Here is a 19268-nt window from a genome sequence, read left to right on the forward strand (position 1 = left end):
ATTTACTCCGTGAGGCTACAATTTAACAGAGCCATGAAGATTTATGGAAACAGCCCCAGTGTATATTTTGCTATAGATAATGGAATGGAATCCACATTTCAAATTCCTTCAAGGATTTGATGACTGTTTATGAAAGACTAAATACATTTTGTTTTCCTGAAGTCATATTGCATTTGTGTTGTCTGGTAGGTCTCTTTGAAAGGTTAAAATTATGGCATGGTCTACGCTACAGAGTTAGGTCAACATAAGATAGCTTATGTTTGGGGCCGGTTCAACCACTAGGCGAACTAGGCGGTCGCCTAAGGTGCCAAGTGGTTGGGGGTGGCCAAAAGCGCACTCCGGAGAGGCGGTGGAACGGAGGTGAGCTGGGGCAGGGGGGGCGCAGGGAGGGCTGACTGCAGCAAGTAACAGGGGGGCAGGGCAGTGCACAGGGGAACTGCTCCCCACCCCAGCTCACCTCTGCTCTGCCTCCTCCCCTGAGCACCGCCCCGCTCTGCTTCTCTCCCTCCCAGGTTTGCACGCCAAACAGCTGATTGGCGCTGCAAGCCTGGGAGGCGGGAGAAGCGGCAGCATGCTTGGGGAGGAGGCGGAGCAGCAGTGAGCTGGGGTGAGGAGTTGCTGCGGGGGGGGGGGGGGGGCTCCCTGGGTCGAAGGGAGGGGACGGCGGTGGGGAGCTGCTGCAGGGCTGGGGGGTGGGGGCGGTGCAAGGTAGAAGTTTCACCTAGGTCGCGAAACCTCCTTGCACTGGCCCTGCTTATGTTGACCTACTTATGAGAGTATGCATGGGGGGGCATGTGAACTGATGTCTGGGGGAGGCTAGCCCAGTCCCACCCCTTGTGCCCGAGGCCCCACCCTGCTCCCCTGCTGGAACCGAGCCCCCCTTCTGCCCCCACGCTGGAACCGAGCCCCCCTTCTGCCCCCTGCTGGAGCCCAGGGCCACCCTCCCCACACCACGGCCACTGGGTCAGTCCCGTGGCTAGCTTCCCAGCCCCAAAGGAGCAGTGGGAGGGTGGGCGGAATGTGGCCCCAGACCAGGAGGGCAGGTGGCGCGCGGCCCCAACCCCAGAGTGCCAGGAAGGCGGGCGGCGTGCAACTCCAGCCTCCTGAGTCCTGGAGCTCCGGGAAGGCGGGTGGCATGTGGCCCCAGCCCCAGCCGCATGCAGAGAGTGGTCATGGCAGGGGGTGGGGTCACACCTGGCTGTTTGGGGAGGCAAAGCCTCCTCCAGCCTATGTGACCCGCCACCCATGAGTGTATGGATTACAGCCTTGCTCCCTCGCCCCACGAGAGGTGTAGGGCTTGTGTCAGTGTCTGTGTAGTCACTGCATTACCTACATCGATTGTTGTCTGTCATTCCTGCCAATTTCAGCTCTCCTGGCTTCCAGCCCAGCTGCTGCCTGGGCTCCCCACTCCTCACAGCTAGGTGGGCTACTGCCTGGAGGCTCCCCCTTCCCACCGCCAGGAGCCCAGCTGCCCCCTCCCAGCTCTCGGCTCCCCGCTCCCCATGGGAGCCTGGCAGCTGCACCGAGGCTCCTGGGAACTCCCAGACTCCAGGCACGGAGCTCGCAGGCAGGAGTCCAGTTACAGCAGGGAGCTGGGCTCCTGGAAGGGGAGAATGGAGCTGAAATGCCAGGCTCTCAGTCCCCCATACTGCCCCTCTTAAGTGAGTGGAAGTGCTCCTCGTGAGGATGCGTACCACCGACAAAAGGAGGGTAGCATGGACATGAATCACCATAGTAATTACTGTGGTCGGTCATCTTACGTTTCTAGGGTAGACGTACCTGTTTGCCACTAGCAGAAACAGTTTGCAATTCCTTGGCTCAATAACCTGGTTCTAAAATAGGTCAAATCATTATAAAAACATATTATAAGGATTTTAATATTTTCTTGATTCCATGACAAAACTAATAAAAGTTGATGATTGTTCATCCCTCTGAAAGTTGTTTTATAACATTTTAAAAGCCACTGATGTGTCAGGGGAAACTCTGAACAACACTCTACTTAGTGTTTTGGGGCTTTGTATTTTCTCTGGCCTTTTTTATTAATACAGACATTTGAGCAAAAACAGGATATTTGGTGATTAAGATCTCATCTACTCCTGCTGCTTTTGACGTCATAATGATCTCCACAGCAATTTAATTGTTATGTCAGAAACAAAGGATTATAATGGGAAGTGAGAAATAATCAGCAGGGGATTAACATTTAAGAATAAACGTTCTGTTCTCATGTGAACTTGTGATAATAAAAAAGGAAATAATATTTTATCAATATTAGAGTTCTCTCTAAAGAGACTATTTTCAAAGTGTTTCTTTCAGTGAGGCATCAGTACATTTCAAAACTACTAGAAACTAGATTTCGAGGATTACACACATGACAATGGTGAACATTTTAAGAGTTTTAAATATTTTACAGTATTATACAGTGCACTGACATATGTATTTCCCTGCTAGATGTTGAAAATCTTAGCTATTTACTATGCAGGTGATAAATAGAATAACCTACGAAGTTTAAGAGGAATGGTACCGATGTATTACAACTGCATTTTATATTACCATACTGTAGTGAAATATCAAACTGCAGTACAGTACATACTACCTAATAACCAATGCAAGTAGTATAAAGACAGTCCTAACTTGTACAATGTCAGTGTCTTTATAATCAAGATTCATATCGTGTTACTGTGTGCATGTGTTTATATGGGTACAGACACTTTTAGAAATTTGATTTTTTTTACATCACAGTAATGTTATGCCTGTGATACATTTTATTGTTCAAAACAGGATTTTCTGTTGTGTTAAAAACTTTATAGAGTTAAACTAACATATTTCGTCTGCTACCAAAAAACAAAATTCCCAAAAATATTGGCATATAATAGTTTTGTTAAAAAAATCTTCACTTTACGGAAAGGAAAATATCAAGCTGACACTGAGAAAAGCATGCTGTGACTGCTACAGAACAGCAATGGCATATTGAGCTTTTGTTTGCTTGAGGCTAGAGATCCTACTTTCATCCTCATAGCAAACAACAATCTTTCCCTCAAGAATCTGTAGACTTAATTTCTCTCCCCAACTCCCTATGACCTCTTCTATACTCACAAATCACAATGTGGCAGACATAGAGGCCATAATTGAGGAAAGCACCTAAGTGTGTGCTTTAGTCCTTTCCTATTCATGGACGCACTGAAACACGTGTTTAACTGTCATTAATAATAATACCTAGTCCTTACAGTGCTTTTCATACATAGTTATCATAGGCTTTACAAAGGAAGTAAGTATAATTATCCCAATTTTACACAGGCATGTGCTCAAGTGCTTTCCTAAGTGAGGATGCTTTCCTTAATCAGGACTAGCACTTCCCAGGCAGTGAGCACAGCAGCTCCAGTTTATGCCATGCTGTGGATCTGTTCATTACAGTTATAAGATCTGTGTTTTCCCCCCATCTGGACACAGACATCTCCAGCTTTCTGACCATTTCAGCTTCTATTGGCCTAGTCAGCCTGAGTCCTGAATTCTTTCCCCAGTGTTAGAGTCTTATTGCTAATGAGTAATAAACTGTATTAGTTTTCATCATATACTGAATTACTGATGAAGGGGGCTGTAGCTCATGAAAGCTTATGCTCAAATAAATTTGTTAGTCTCTAAGGTGCCACAAGTCCTCCTTTTCTTTTTGTGTATCATGGTGTATTAGAAACACATTATCATTAGGCTGAGCCAGTGTTTCCACTAGTAGGGTAACATACAAGCACTCTGGGGAGCTACAACTGTATCCAACCTAAGGACTCTTGAGTCTTGCAATGTTAGGCTTTGGGAATATCATGCTCACAGTCAGTATTGACAGAGCAAAGTGTAGATTCCCTCTCTTCCACCCCATAACTTGCTGACCACAGAGTGGCATTAGAGGCTAGGAAGAGCTTGTTTGCCTGCAAGATTAGAGCCTTGGTGGTGGTGTAGGTTTGGATATGAAAGATTAGGCCTATTAAAAAGGATAGGGAAGCTGAAAACTGTTAACATCTGACTCAGAGAAGCCTAATAAAAATTATGTTAAAAGGGCAATTCCAATTTAAAGATCACATTTGTGTGAGAACATTTTTTTCTTATGTTGTTATAAGTAGCAACTAAGATGACTGGAACTAAAAGAGATTAGAGAAAAAAATCTTTTCTTCCTATTTGTCTTTGCTTTTCGTATTAGACAACAATTTATAAATAATCACTTTCACTGTTTCTAATTTCCCCGTTTTTTGTGATCATCTTTCACAAAGCATTAGGAGGGAGAGAAACATTTTAAAAATAAGGAAATGATTGTTAAACACTCAACTTGGCAGAGAGCTTCAGAGACTAGCTGAGGATTGAAACTACTTTGACTATTTCTTTTAAACTGCCTAGATTTCAAATTAATTGTGTCTCTTTAAATGGCATCTCTTCTGAATGCTTGTTTATATATCTTCCATGATGTAATATGCAATATATGGATCTTCTCTACTTTAAAAATGAACACATCTACTTAAATGCATTTTGGAGCTGAATAACTGCAGTGTTATGGAACACTCTCAAATATGTGTATTTGTTAAAAATTTGGATCAAACATCAAATAATAGCCACCCAATTTATTATCATCACAGTCTGAGTTAGACCCTATCTCTTGAAAAGCAACGTTTCCAGTACAGCGTGAATTTCTGAGCTGGCATTGCCTTGTTAGGTGTATGTTCTGAGAAGTAAAAGTTAACAGAACAGTCACATGAAATGGAGATTGGATCGTTTAAGCGTTACCCAAGAGACTGTGAAATAAGCATTTTTCTTGCCTAAATAAATGAAATGTTCAGAAGTGCTGTTTTTTTTCTTCTTATAGGGAAAAAAATATGTAAAGCTATAGTTAACAGCAGACAGGAACTATTCAAAATGACCAATGTTTGTTGCTTCTTGAGTATTTTGGTGTGAAAGAGTAAAATTCCTATGAACATTCAAATATGTTATTCATCTTTTCTGCCAGCAAACTTAGTGAAATTTTGATATGGGCAAGTGCAAAATTGGCTTTGAAATGAAATTAGGCCATTTGTACCAAGAACTTGGTGTTTCATCATGTACAAAATAATAGTTTTACTTTGGGGAAAAATTGTTCCTGGTTATTCATGGAAACCTATGGAAAAGGAAAATCTACAGGTGAATGGGCAAAATGTTTAATATTTTTGGAAAAGTGTGATTTCTCTCCCAAGCTCCCTCCAGTGCTCTGGTTTTGCTACTAGTGAGAATATTTTTGCATGCATGCCTCTACAACAGCCCACAGGAGGGGGATGGAGGGTGTGCAGGGGGTTGGTATGATAGTAACACAGTGGAAAGATCAGTTGGTCAGGGAAAAGCAACCTTCCTAAATGATGGACTCTTTTCAGCTATTATTTGTCAGAACATAGAACTACTTGCTGAATTGCTAGTTGACTTACACTTCAGTTTTAGGAAATATAAAGCAAAAAAGATCAGTACATTTCAGAACGGTATGTTGTCAGGGTTTTGGATTTTTTTAAACCATGAAAATCCTGGTGTTATAGATACTTATGAACATGCTTAATTTGAATATCAACGTAATCTTCTCATTGAAGTAATTTGGGACCTAAAGTTTACCACACACACACACGCTAGTGTTTGCAGGATAGGGGTCTAATATTGCTTTACTGCTATATAATTAATAGTGATGTGTAAGAGTGATCAACTTAAACTTTCAAAAGCCTTTTGAAATTCAAATCCATTGGGTAAGAGGCTTTTTCTTGATGAAACATGGCTAAAACAAGAAACAAAGAAAGAATAAATGATCAATTTTCTCCCCAGCCCATGCCCCATTCCATGCTTGTTACCATGGTACCTCAGAACCTAAGCACTTCCCCAAGTCTCCATCATTTCAACATCCCTGCATAATTGCTATCTCTCTGCACCCACGTTCAAGCACCCTTGCCACGCTGCATCCCTTCTGCAGCCCAACAACACTCTTTCCCCTACTTTCCCCACCTCCCTCCGCCATGCCCTGTGTCCTTGGATTAGGAACAATTAAGGTGACCTGGTTTCTGCTTCTCTATCTCTAAACATCCTATTCTCCCCTAGGATGTTGCCTGCTTTGATGATGGCAGGGCCAATTTTCAATCAAGGAAGGACTAGATGACACAGAACTCCCAACTGGTCAATTGGGAAGTGCCTCAGAAATTGAATCAGCCATCCTACCCCCTCTCTGCACCCCATCTTCAATTCCACCTCTGCACCTCAGCCACCCACTGAGTCCAACAAACAAATCCTCATTGGCAGCTTTAGGCATAGGGGCAGCAATGGCTCTTCCTGAAGTGTAGTACCCTAGGTAGCTACTTGGCTTGTGAGTAAAGCTGCCAATGGCCAGAAATACTTTGCTTTAAAGGAAATATTAATGGGTGTGATCTACTGCCATTGGAAGACACCAATTCATTGATGTGATGTCACTTCTAGGTGTTGAAAGTGCATCCAAAAATGATGACAAAAGTTCTATTTAGAATAATTACTACAAACAAACACAGCATTATTCTTGTATGATAAATTATTGTATTATAAAACATATTTATTAAATGCAAAATAATTTTTATTAATTTAGATTAAAAATGCCAGAAGATGAGAAATTACTTTTAAAAAATTGACAAATGAGTGTCTATGAAATATAGCAAAGAAAGGCAACTGAGCGTCATCAAAACTCAGAAATACATCCATTTCCTGTCCCTATCATTTATTAATATGATACTATATATTTCATACTATGCAAACTTGCATTCCTGAGATTTGTACTGAAGGAGTTTTTGCTCCCAGGGGCATACATATTTATTCAGGGAATAGTGCATGTGTCCAATGAAAATAATGCTGGCATAAGTGAAGCTAACGAGGACTAACCCTGAGGCAGTTTCTGTCTATTTCTATTGCATTAAAAGGATGCCTACACTCAAAATAGTGAAGGTCAAGTCAGTTATAATCCAGTTTTGGGGTGTAATTTAGGAGTTTGCTCAAGAGTTGTCCCACTTGCCACAGTGTTTCTGAAGGAGCAGGGAGGATGAAGAAAGCACACTGGCTGATGAAGAGAGAAACTCAGTCTAATTTAATTAATAAGAAATGGGCAGGATCATGCATTCCACCCCCAAAGCCCTGCAGTAATGATGAGGAGAGGCAGGATGGGTAGGACAGACACGAGCAATATCAATGAAACATGAGCCACCATTGGGGTCACGAGAGCTGCAATTAGATCTCAGGACTAGTAACATTTCTGACAGAGACAATGAAGCGTACAGAGATGTAAATTACCCTCTGTTAATTTAGTGAATATTTCTCAAGATTAAATAATGATTAAAGTTTTAAAATAAAAATCTGTTCCAAAGTCTTGCTAAATTCACTATACATTTCTATTCCAAAGGCCAAAATCGGTTTGTCTGTAGTGGATAAAGAGACTTAAAATATATCTACTAAAACATTAATGTGCATATCTATAATAAAATGTATTATAAATACCTAAATGAACACATAGAGGAGTTATTACCAAGAAAATCTATTATATGACTTATGGTTAGTTTTCAGTCCATGTAAAAATCACTTATTGTTTGAGTAATATTCCTGAATACATAAAGAATAGACACCTTGTGCCCACCCAGTTTCCCAGGAGTGCTTGCTGAAGTAAAAGCATTAGTATATTTCCACATATGGTATTTTTGTAGGGCTTGAATCTATAGTCCTTTCATCATCCCTATTGGAATCAATGATCTCTACTAGAACTGGTGGAAATTTTTTCATCAAAAAATGGCTTTTTGACTCAAATGAAAATTTTCAAATTTTTTTTCCATTTTGGTTGAAATTTTCCAATGTACTTAAAAAAGAAAGAAAAAAGGTTTTGGTTGTTGAAAAATTGATTTTTTTCCCAAGTTTTTGTTTTATTTTGTTTCTGTCTTACTCTCCCAGTATTATTCCCCTCCCCCAGGCAAAAAATGGAAGAAAGAAGGGAAAAAACTCTAAATTTTTTTTTTCATTTTTCTGAAAGCAAAATAAGTTTTTTGCTTTGTCAAAATTTTGCAACGAGTTTAAAACAATACATCATTTTTTTAGTTTGAAAATTTTCATTGAAAATGTACAGTATTTTTTACCCAGCTCTAACTTAGATGTTACTAGATAAAATTGTTTTTCTTAATACTGATACTTAGCAAACTTTTGCTGGTTCAACACAGTGTTGTACTTATTTTAAACAGATGTTGTCATGTTAAAAAGGGATAGGATATTTGTTTGATATAGAAATGTATGTATTTATCTTTCAGCTATCACATTTGCTAAAGGTGAATTTAGGTATAAATGCTTTAGATTCTCTCCCCTTTCCCCCAACCAAATAAAAATGCTTTCAGTAACTTGTTTGAGCATAATGTCATATTTTAAGCAGGAGTAGGCAGCACAGGTGGTATGTGGCAGGAGATGAGGTTTATAGTTCAGTCTCAAGAATGGGTTCAGATTCAGAGGTGCCCAAGTCTCAAACCATTCTTCCAAGATAATGGATGAAATCCCAGCCCCATTCCAATTAAAGACAAAACTCCCACTGGCTTAAATGGGATCAGAATGTCTCCTTTTTTGGCTGTATGAGAAATGGAAAACAGGCTATTTCCAGTCTTAGATCTAAGCTGAAACCAATACCATATGGTTGGTGTTGGATCCAGGTATTCAAATGTGAACCTTCCCTCATTCCCCAACAAAATTCCAAGAGAGATTTGTGTATCAGTTTGGCCCCCTCCAGTTTATAAAGCACCTAAATCTATTCTGCTAATTTGGTAACAACTCACAAGAGCACTCTGCTATTAAAACAAGCCAGGCATGAATGTGATTATGAATTTATTGATGGTAGCATCCACAATGTGTTAAGTACATTCCAAACAGGAAAGAAGTCTTGGCTCCTGCCCTAAGGAACTCACAATTTTCAGACAGGGTAAGTGGAAGGGATAATATGAAACAGCAGTCTGTATGAGATGGTGATTGGCCAGGTCATACCAATGTAAGGTTAAGTTAACATCTTTTTCAAATATAAATTACCTATGGAAATGATTCCTAACTACTTTTTAAACTACTCCACATCAGATAGTTTTCCCCCTAGACCATATAGCAGAATTGTCTTTAATTGGGGTGTGGCTCTGGAGAGGGTAGTGGCCTTATGGAATGAGAAAGAAGGGTTTTCTATGTATTAGAAGGCAGTGTGGAAAGAGGTGTGAAAACGTTTGTGCAAGAAGCTGGTAAGTGGGTGGATGAGGCTTGCATCACTGGTGGAACAGAGGAGGCATGGGCTGACATGAAACAAAACAAGGAGGGAAAGTAAGGAGGGACAGAGTAGTGCAGTGTGCTCAAAATGGTGACAAGAAGCTTGTCTTTATATAGTGGAGCCATTGGAGAGATTCAAAACTGCAGGGGTGGGATGGGCAGGAAGATTTTGGTGGATTTAGTAGAGGCTAATGTGGATGTGGGGTGGCTGGTAGGGAGGAATGATCAAGACTGGGGATAGTGACGGCCTTATCAAGAATTTTAGTTGTAGGGATAGAGGGAAAAGGACACATCTTAGAGATGTGGAAGGGGAAGATGCAGCAGAATTCTGGACAGGGGTTGGTGTCCATGCCATTTAGATTAATCTAACAATGACTGGTACAAGCAGAATCAGCGGATAAAGAGTGTGTGATGGCATTGGAGAGATGCAGATATATATGCAAGCATTGGGGTAGACAGGGAGAAAGGAGGAGATTCTGGGAGTAAGAGGATTTCCTCCCAAATACATATTACTGTTTCTTTAAGGTCCTGGGGCAAGGATCCCCTCTCCCTCAACCAAATAGGGATTAGCTTGGAGAAGATGAACAGCATAAATACCACCTCTTCTCTCAGAGCACAGCAGACACCAGAAGATACCGGCAGGGAAAGGCTAACCTTCTGAACACCTTGCAGGCTAATTAAGGAAGGGGACTCTGGCTAAATAGGGAAGCTGCAGACACAGCCGATTTGGTCAATTTAATGTATCCTCTCTACAAACATGCATATCCTACATCATTTGAAAGCTTATTATGTCTACTCTAACATGAGGTATGATGTGGAGCTGTCAAGTGGTGCTGTTTCAATAATACCATCAGCATGTTAAAATGGCTACTTTGAAATATTTGCATTCATTTCTGTTAGTTTAATGACAATGTAATATTTCAAGACACAAAATTGGGTTTCTTGATGCTTTGAGGTCATAATAACAAACTAAAGGGCAAAACAAAATCTAATAATACATTTTTAATAGCACTGGTGACATTTCTAGTCAACATCATTATCATTATCTTGCTCATCACTATGATCTCTGTCAAGTGTGTGTGGGTTACCACAGTCTTCACTGCCTTGGCACATACACAGTTCTATGCAGGGAAGATTGTTCTGACTACAGACACAGTTGATTGTGCAGTGTCCCTCACTAGTAAAGGCACAAATAAGGTCTTGAAGAAGCTCAGATGCCACTGGGCCCATGAAGAATATAGAAAGTAGTTCGTCGTGCACATTTTTCCATCAATGTTGCAATGGTGATCCAATACCTGGTTTACCTGTGGGTGAAGACATCCAAATCTTTGTTTCCTAAAATGTTCTTTTAGCATACTCTTCAAAACTGTCCTCACGTGGTGGGAGTACAGTAGCTTGTTCTGTTTGCACTTCTATCTAGCTGTCAAAAAGTTCAGGTCCCTATGGGTCTCCTTTTCTTTCTCACTCTGGTGAGACAGCACTGCTATCAACTTCCTTGCAGCATAAATGACAGCTTGTCTATCATTCTTTCCCAATTTGGTAAGATTTTGGAAGAAGTAAGGTCCCTTTGTTCTGACAACATTAAACAGCAGAAAGTATGTTGCTGAAATCAGGAGTGACTGCATCACAAATTGCATGCACAGGTATGAAGTGGCACTTGTGAGTTGTGCTGATAACGGTACCTGTTTCAATCCACATGTTATCAACATTTTCCATTTTTGGAAAGTAGTGAACAGCAAGAATCAAAAAATCTGTATCCAGTGACCTAATTACTGATTCCTTTGACACCAAGAGAACCAAAAGCCATATTGACACATACAGCATGGAGAAGCATCCTTGTGTCTATTTTCTCTTGTACAAGTCTTGAGATTCTTCAAGATCTCTACTGGTGATAGATCTTGCTGGAGGCTTTTCCAATGGTGAAGTAGCAAAGAGGAGTGTTTGTGCTGGATATGCTCCTACAGTCTCAGGTGCATTTTGAACCATATATTCACAGAGGAACTTTACAAGTTACTGCTTGTTTGGTATCACATTTAGAAACTTTTTCCATGGAGGGACAGGGCATCCACCAATCATCTGGTATTTCCTGCATCCCAGCTTCGTTTCTGTCTGTCACTTCTGCAGTTTTCACAGCATTACTGTTGTCCCGCCTGTCAGGTACTTTGATTACAGAATTAGCTTTGAGTTAAATCCTTTCAGGACTTGCTAAATACTCAGAGCCAATGTTTCTAATGCATAGAATTTATCTCCTGCCATCATTTGTATGACAGCCATGGCATCTCTGATGTATCCTGTGGTTTCTTTGTTGCATGATCCTAGATCATGGATTCTTTCAGCCTGAGCATCCAGTTGATGCCCTAATTCAGCTTTGTCTGTTCTTCTCATAGTTCCATCAGCATGGAAGAGGGACATAGGCACAGGTCCTATTCGGTGACTAAGAACACTTGCCACTGAAACATCATCTCTGCATGTTGTGAAGGACAGTTTCCAGACTGACACCTGCTGGGATTGTCCCTCCCTTGCCAGACCTAAATTTTGTCATCTTGGCCGTGTCAGCAAATATTTTGATTCCAGATTTCTTGATTGGGCCGGAGAAGCTATGTGTCCCATCAGAATCAAGTACATGTCTCACAAATCTCTCCATTTGTTCTTCACTAACAGCTGCTATATTCAGTAGAGACTCCTGTACATCTGAGGTTTTGTGCAGTACAGTAGATATGTTGATAAGCATCTCTGGATGTGATTCAGGGTCAAATGGGTTTGTCATATGGTTGATGACTTGGCTGGTAAGAGCTTAACATGCTTTTCATCCCTCTTCAGTTCAGAGGCAAGGACTTTTTTGTGGACTCTGTCTTCACGGCTTCTCGTTAGGCCACTTCTTTCTCTCATAGCTTTTTCATATACATAATATGGATCAATGTATTGTCATCTCTGACACTAATTTGACCTGTGCATACGTGTCACTGAATTAAGAAGCTGGTTTCTAGAATATTTAAAAGGCTAGTGGTGCATGCAAAGGCAATTACAAATTAAAAGCTTCAGCCAGGCAGACTAGATGCTACATTGCATGTGCAAAGTCTTACAGATGGAGAAGCACTATGTTAGGAATTTGTGTACATTTCTGTCTATCCACTATGTAGTACAAACTGTGGGCACACTACTGCAACTTGTGCACAATCTCCAGTGTGAGACAGATCAGGTCTGCAAATTTAAATTGAAAATATGAAAAACTGCTTTGAAAGATACTTTGAAATTTAAGAATATGAGATGTGAAAACATTTCATATTAACATATTACAAAATATTGATATTCATCATTTTGGTCACATGCTAAACAGTTTCATCATTTCTGGGGGAAAAAAAAACCCTTGCCCATGTAATATCAATAGAAATTTTTTAATACATTATCATTTGGTAGCTTTGACCAATAACTTCAATACCTTATCATGGTTAATTTAAACAGTAAAAACTGTAGTCGTGTTGCAGTGTTTGTAGAAATGTGCGAAAAATGACACACTCATTTTTGGTACCATTGTTTCAACTCACTTGCAGGCCTACATCACTGCTTGACAGCTCCACATCATACCTTATCTAAATGTACATAAAATAAGCTTTCAAATGATATATGATATTGGTGTCAGGTTTACATTCAATTTAAAAAAATGGCCTTTTTTGGAGAATTGCCACATGTCTTTAAGGAGGGACTGAAAGGAATAACCTAGAGAAGGACCTATGAAGAGTTCCAGAAACAGAGGCTGTTTGCAGATTCAGGAAGGAGAAGTCTCCTGAAAGAAGGCATCAGAGACCACTGGTTGGACTAAGCCCAAACAAATGAAAGTCCCCAGGTGTATGTGGGTAAATTCTTACTCATGCTTATGGCTCTTGCTAATAAATGAGACCCTTGGAAAAGGGTGTGCTTTTGGGGGGAAACTTTAGGGGGAAACTTTGAGAGTTTGTTTATAACCTGGGTGAAGGGAAGTGAGGCAGGGCTCAGCAGTGACACCATGCCTGACTGAAATGGGTTACACAAGCATGACCTCCACACCAGCAGGTGCCCTCCTTTTTTCCCCTCTACTGTTTGTTCCATGTTTTACTTGCTGCTGTACAAATCCAGCACCCAGCGTTCTGAGCACCCTGCAGACTAATTAAGGATAATTATTGCAGCTATGCATTTATTATTTTTAGCAATTTACATGGCAGTGTTCATTATAATCTTTCCACAGCAACTGACTTTAAAAACATTTGAGATCTAAGTACTTGCAATAAAAATGCATTTGCAGAAAACCTGTGTGCAACATTTTCTGAGTCAGGTGTTCAATTATATTTGTGTTTAATTAAGGATTGGAGTTTATTTAGCTTGCAATAATGATCTACCAAACCCTTATCAGAGAAACATGATTTCAAGTGTCTCCCTTAGCATTACAGACACACTTTCAAATCTTTTTGCCTTGAAAGTGTTTTTAATTTTTGCTCATTTTTGTGTTTTACATTTCAACTGAAAAGCTTTTAATACACCACATTGAAATAATACACCACATTGAAAACTCCAAGAGGGGATTTTAAATTCAAATATAAAGGGCTCTACTTGCATTGCCCAATGCATGCTATCTTTAGTAATACTGGTTGCAGAGTTTAATTAAAGTATTATAGTCAGGCAAAAAGCAATCAAATGAGTAATTTACAAAATTACTTACTTAATTTTGTCTGAGCTAACTATGCTGCCACTACAAGGTAACCAGAATATTAGCTGCATTGTGATCACAATGGCCTTGATCCTGCAAGGTTTTGGTTTTGGAGAACCAGGTATTGTTCAAATCCAGCTTCAGTTGAAGTTCAAGGGAGAAACAGTTTACATAAAAAGCTTTTGCTTCAGCCTCTCTTCAGTTAAAATTAAATATAGAACAAATTTTCTTGAGTTCCAATAAGTTTTTATATGCAACTGACATGTTGACTTAAAAGGTTCCATGTGAATAAGATGGACTTAAATGAAAATAAATGCAAAGTTTTCAAGTTGAAACTTAACAGTGATAAAACTTGAGTGTCATTTTAGTATTGAGCCTCTCTCTGCACTTACTTTTTGATCCCGAAAGATCCCATTCATGCTCTATTAATAATTTCAAATACTTCTATATTCAGCATATTTACTAGTTTTTTGCATAATATTTCCATGTTATATTCTAGTTGCAACTGTTCTGAAAATAGGGTTTGATATTGTCAGTCTTCCAGCAAAATTTAGTAAAGCTGAACAAATCGGTCTTTCAGGCATGTGCACAATATGATTTGTCTGATTTACAATAAAACAGCTTAAAAAAACCCAAAGCTGTCTTGTAACTTCAGAGGGTCTCTGGCATACATTTTGAATTGGCACTTACTAACAGATTTTAGAGAATTAAATCTTTTGTGACTCATTCACCTTCTACACAAATCTTTGATACAATAAGGTAACTTTAAACAAATGTAAACCATTTTTCTTTAGGTGAAATCTATGTGAAGAACTGAATTTGAAATTTGAAAAATGTGAAAAACTGAAAAAATAAGTCTCTGGCAAAATAGAACTTCTTTAATTAAAAAAGTCAGATGGACAGAAGAGGTCAAGGACTTAAATATTGAGGAAGCTTGGAATTTCTTCAACACAGCTATACAAAAACTATCTGAAAACTTGTCAGGTTTTGAAGCGCAATCCAGACCAGTAAGGGGTTGTATCACCTCCTGCTTTGTAACTTTGGGTGTTTTAAAATGCTCTGCTGCTGTAGCTCCCTGTCTTTATGCTCCCAAGTCCTGGTTCAGCAACTCTGACTCCAGCAGCTCGCTTGTTATACCACACCCACAGTCTGGTCTCCTCCAGCCTTGGATACTACTAGCCAAGTGACCCCAACACACCTCAAGACCCGAGTTTCCTCAAAACAGTGTGCCCAGAATTGTCCATCCCCCTCCTGGACCACTCAGAGAAATAATAATGTTAGTTTGTCCCTTTAAAGACACAATACCCAGTAGCTTGCCATATTAACTAGAGTTAACAATTACTTTTTCAATGAGATATTACATGACACCTTTTAGATATAGATTATGACAACAGTGTGTTAAGTGTTGTGAGTATGTCAGGCCTGATAAGAATTGCTGACACAGAGTAGTGAACCACCAGTGGGCCTCTGTGTCACAAAGTTGCAGCCCACAAAGGGAAAGAAACTTGTAGGGAAAGGCTCCCGATGAAAAACTACCTCAAAAAAATTATTGGGAATAAGCAGAAAGCCTACAGGGAATGAAAAAAGGGGGTTGATCAGCTTTGTGGAGGTTAGAAAATGTAGGAATAAAGTGAGAAAGCAAAAAGTCAAGTGGAGTTAGCTCTTGCCAAGGAAAATAAAATAAAAAAAGGGTTTTTTAGTTAAATAAATAAAAAGAGAATAAGGAAGGATGAGGCTGGGCCACTATGCAGTGTGGATGAGAAGGAGATTAAAGATAATCCATGTATGGCCAAAAAACTAAATGAATACTTTGCTTCAGTTTTCAGTTATGATGATGATATGAAGGCAGTTGATAGAACTCAATGTGCTCAAATTGGGGGGACCGGATAACTTCTACTGAGGAATATTGAAAAAACTGGCACGTGAGATTGCTCGTCAAGGAGCAAGGATTTTTAGTAAATCTGTCTATTTGGGAGTAGTACCATATGACTGGAGAATAGCTAACATTGTACCTAGATTTAAGAAGAGGGGGAAAAAACTGATCCAGGCTATTACAGACCTGCTAGTCTGATGTCAGTGGTATGCAAGGTTTTAGAACAAATCGTGAAGGAAAGGATAATTATATTCATAGGGTTAAATGGTAAAGGGGATGCAATGCAACATGCATTTACCAAAGATAGTTCGTGCCAGACTAACCTGATTTCCTTCTTTGAGAAAATAACTGATTGTCTAGCTAAGGGAAATGCAGTAGATCTAATATACTTGGACTTCAGGAAAGCATTTGACATTGCTCCACATGGGAAAATATTACCGTATTTAAATTAGGTTTATGGGGATCAGTACAAGCATTGTCAGGTTGATAAGGAATTGCTAAAGAGGAGAATGCAACAGGTTGTGCTGAAATGTGAATTGTAGGACTGGAGGGAGGTTACTAGTGCAGTCCCTCAAGGATCAGACTTGGGACAAATTTTATTCAATATTTTTATTGATGACCTTGGCACAAAAAGTAGGAATGTGCTGATGAGAGGCATCATCAAGAGGAGGTTCGGAACATTATACAGAAATATCTGGATGACTTGAAGACTGCAGTGATAGAAATGGGATGAAATTCAATAGTACAACGTGCAAAATCATGCACCTAGGGTCTAATAATAATTTCTGCTACAAGCTGGGGGCTCATCAGTTGGAAGTGACAGCAGGGGGAAAATGTGGTTATGTGGATTGCTCAGAGGATGACTCTGAGCCACTAATGTGATGTGGCTTTGAAAAGGCAAATGTAATCTTAGAATGTATTAGCTGTGGCATTTCCAGTAAATACAGAGAAGCATTAATGTGATTATACGAGGCACTGGTAAGCCCTTACTTGGAAAACTGTGTGCAATTCTGTTCACCCATGTTCAAGAAAGATCAATTTAAGCTGGAAAAGGCTCAGAGAAGAGTTACTAGGGTGAGCAGGGGAATGAAGGGCCTGTCTTATGAGAGGAAGTGGCAGAGCTTGGGTTCTTTAGTCTAGCAAAACAAAGGCTGAGAGGCTCTATGATCGTTCTTTATAAATACATTGGAGGTGGAGGATCAACACCAGGGAGGGTGAAGAGCTATTTAAGCTAAAGGACAATGTTGGCACAAGAACAAATGGATATAAACTGGCCAAGAACAAATTCAGGCTGGAAATTAGAAGGTTTCTAACCATCAGAGGGTTGAGGTTCTGGAATAGCCTCTACATCGGAGTTGTGAGGAGAAATAACTTAATTAGTTTTAAGAGACAGCTAGACAAATTTACAAGAGCATTTGTATGATGGGGTTGTTTGTGATAGTAGGGGGGCAGGGCTCAAGAGCCCTGCGGCTCACTTCTGGTTTATGTCTTATGTTCCTAAAGCTCATGCTTCAGGGTTTCAGCTGGACATCGGTGGGTCAGGAAGGGATTCATCTCTATCTCCCCCATGCCCCCGCAGTGTATTCTGGGAGATTTTTAATCTCCTCCTCTGAAGCATTAGGGATGGCTAAGGCTTGAGATGGGACACTGAGCTGGGTGGGCCAGAGCTCTGAAGTGGCACAGAGCATTCTCTCTCTCAAGTACTTGGTTGGCTGGTTCTTGCTTACTTGTGCAGGGTCTAACTGATCGCCATATGTGGGGTTGGGAAGGAATTTCCCCCCAGGTCAGATTGGCAGTGACATTGGATTTTTTTTGTTTTGTTTTGTTTTGCCTTGGTTTTTGCCTTCCTCTGCAGCACATGAATGTGGATCACTTGCTAGGATTTCCTGTGTATACCTCACTTAATCATTTCCCTGGCGTTACAGGGGTCTCAAGTGTCTCAGTCTCTCCTGTTCTTTGCCTCTGGCACATAATAGTCTAGTCTCCTGTGGGTTGTAGTATTTTGGTCTCATTTCAATTGTTGGGTTAGTCAGTGTGTGGGTGCTAGCTGACGTTGGTGGCCTGTGATACACCCAAGGTCAGAGTAGATGATGTAGTGGTCCCTTCTGGCTTTAAACTCTATGTATGCTGTTAATGATACACGTTCATACTGCAAATTGGTAAGTGTCTGCTTAGCTGCTGTATATTTATAAAATATCTAAAAGTATCCAGATGACTGGATTACAGATTAGTCCTTCTTTTGAAGTGCACTGACATCTAGTCATTAAAACTCAAATGGAAGAGGAATGGCTATATGATGTAAATACATATTACAGAAGCTACATGTGCTGTATGCACTAATTAGTGTTAATTATTCCAATCAAAAGTTTTAGCTGAGGTGTCATGAAGTTACATAATAATAATAACCTTGCAAATGAGGTTTCAGTATCTCCATGGCAACAAATTTTGAGTTTAAAGTTGTAAGCTTTCCATGACTTGGGTAGAGAGGAGACCTAAAATAAAATGCATTGGAACCCTGATAAAGAGAAACTTTTTCAAAATTACCTGTTGATTGGGATAGCCACTTCCCTCCACTTATATACCTGTACTTCTACAGAGATTGCCATTGTAAATCATAATGGAAACATGTTTTTATTTAACCCTTAGGATAGGGTGATTTTTAAGAGAGCGAGACTGAGTCCTTCAAAGCATTTGCTTGTAGGTACATTTCCAGATTCTCTTAATTCTAATGAAAGGTATTCAGTCTGTTTACAACAAGTCCCAGTTTATCAGCAGGTGACTTTCCAGATTATTTTACAGAAAAATATTCATTCCAAAACTTTTGGAGCTATATTTTATTCAGGACTCTGAACTGTCCCGGCACTAACAAAAGCTCATGTCAACTCTGTCTGGACTATCCAATTCAGGTGACACTTGGACAGTTTTCCAAAATATGGAAGTGTTGATACATTTTTACTGAGCCTATGATAATGACAATGTACGTGAAAATGCTTTAGGCACTCACTGTGTGATATATAGTCTGAGTATTTCTCTGTTTTCATTTCTCTGTTTTAATCCTCATTGCCTAATTTAATTACAGAGCAGGTAATGTGGAACTGGATAGTATTTAATATGATTTTAATTTAGAATCCATATAGAGTACTCGTATACAGGCTATGAGCACCCTGCTGATTATTTAAAATTAGAACAAAATGCAATACAAAGAGCTCAACCTTTCCACTCATGGCATAATACCAACAACCCACACGCATCAGCATATACTGTAATATCCTTACCTCTCATCAAAAGTCAGATGAAACTACCGTGCCCTGAAGGTCAGCAAAACCAAGCTATTTTGGGCCAGAGTAGGAGGGCATTCTGGAACCTCAGGACTCTTACACAGAATGCCCTGCCAGCCACCCCCTCTCTTATACCCCAAAGGTATATGCCCACATTGCAGCA

Source organism: Lepidochelys kempii, chromosome 5, assembly GCF_965140285.1.
Source record: "Lepidochelys kempii isolate rLepKem1 chromosome 5, rLepKem1.hap1, whole genome shotgun sequence".
NCBI classification, from domain to species: Eukaryota; Metazoa; Chordata; order Testudines; family Cheloniidae; genus Lepidochelys; species Lepidochelys kempii.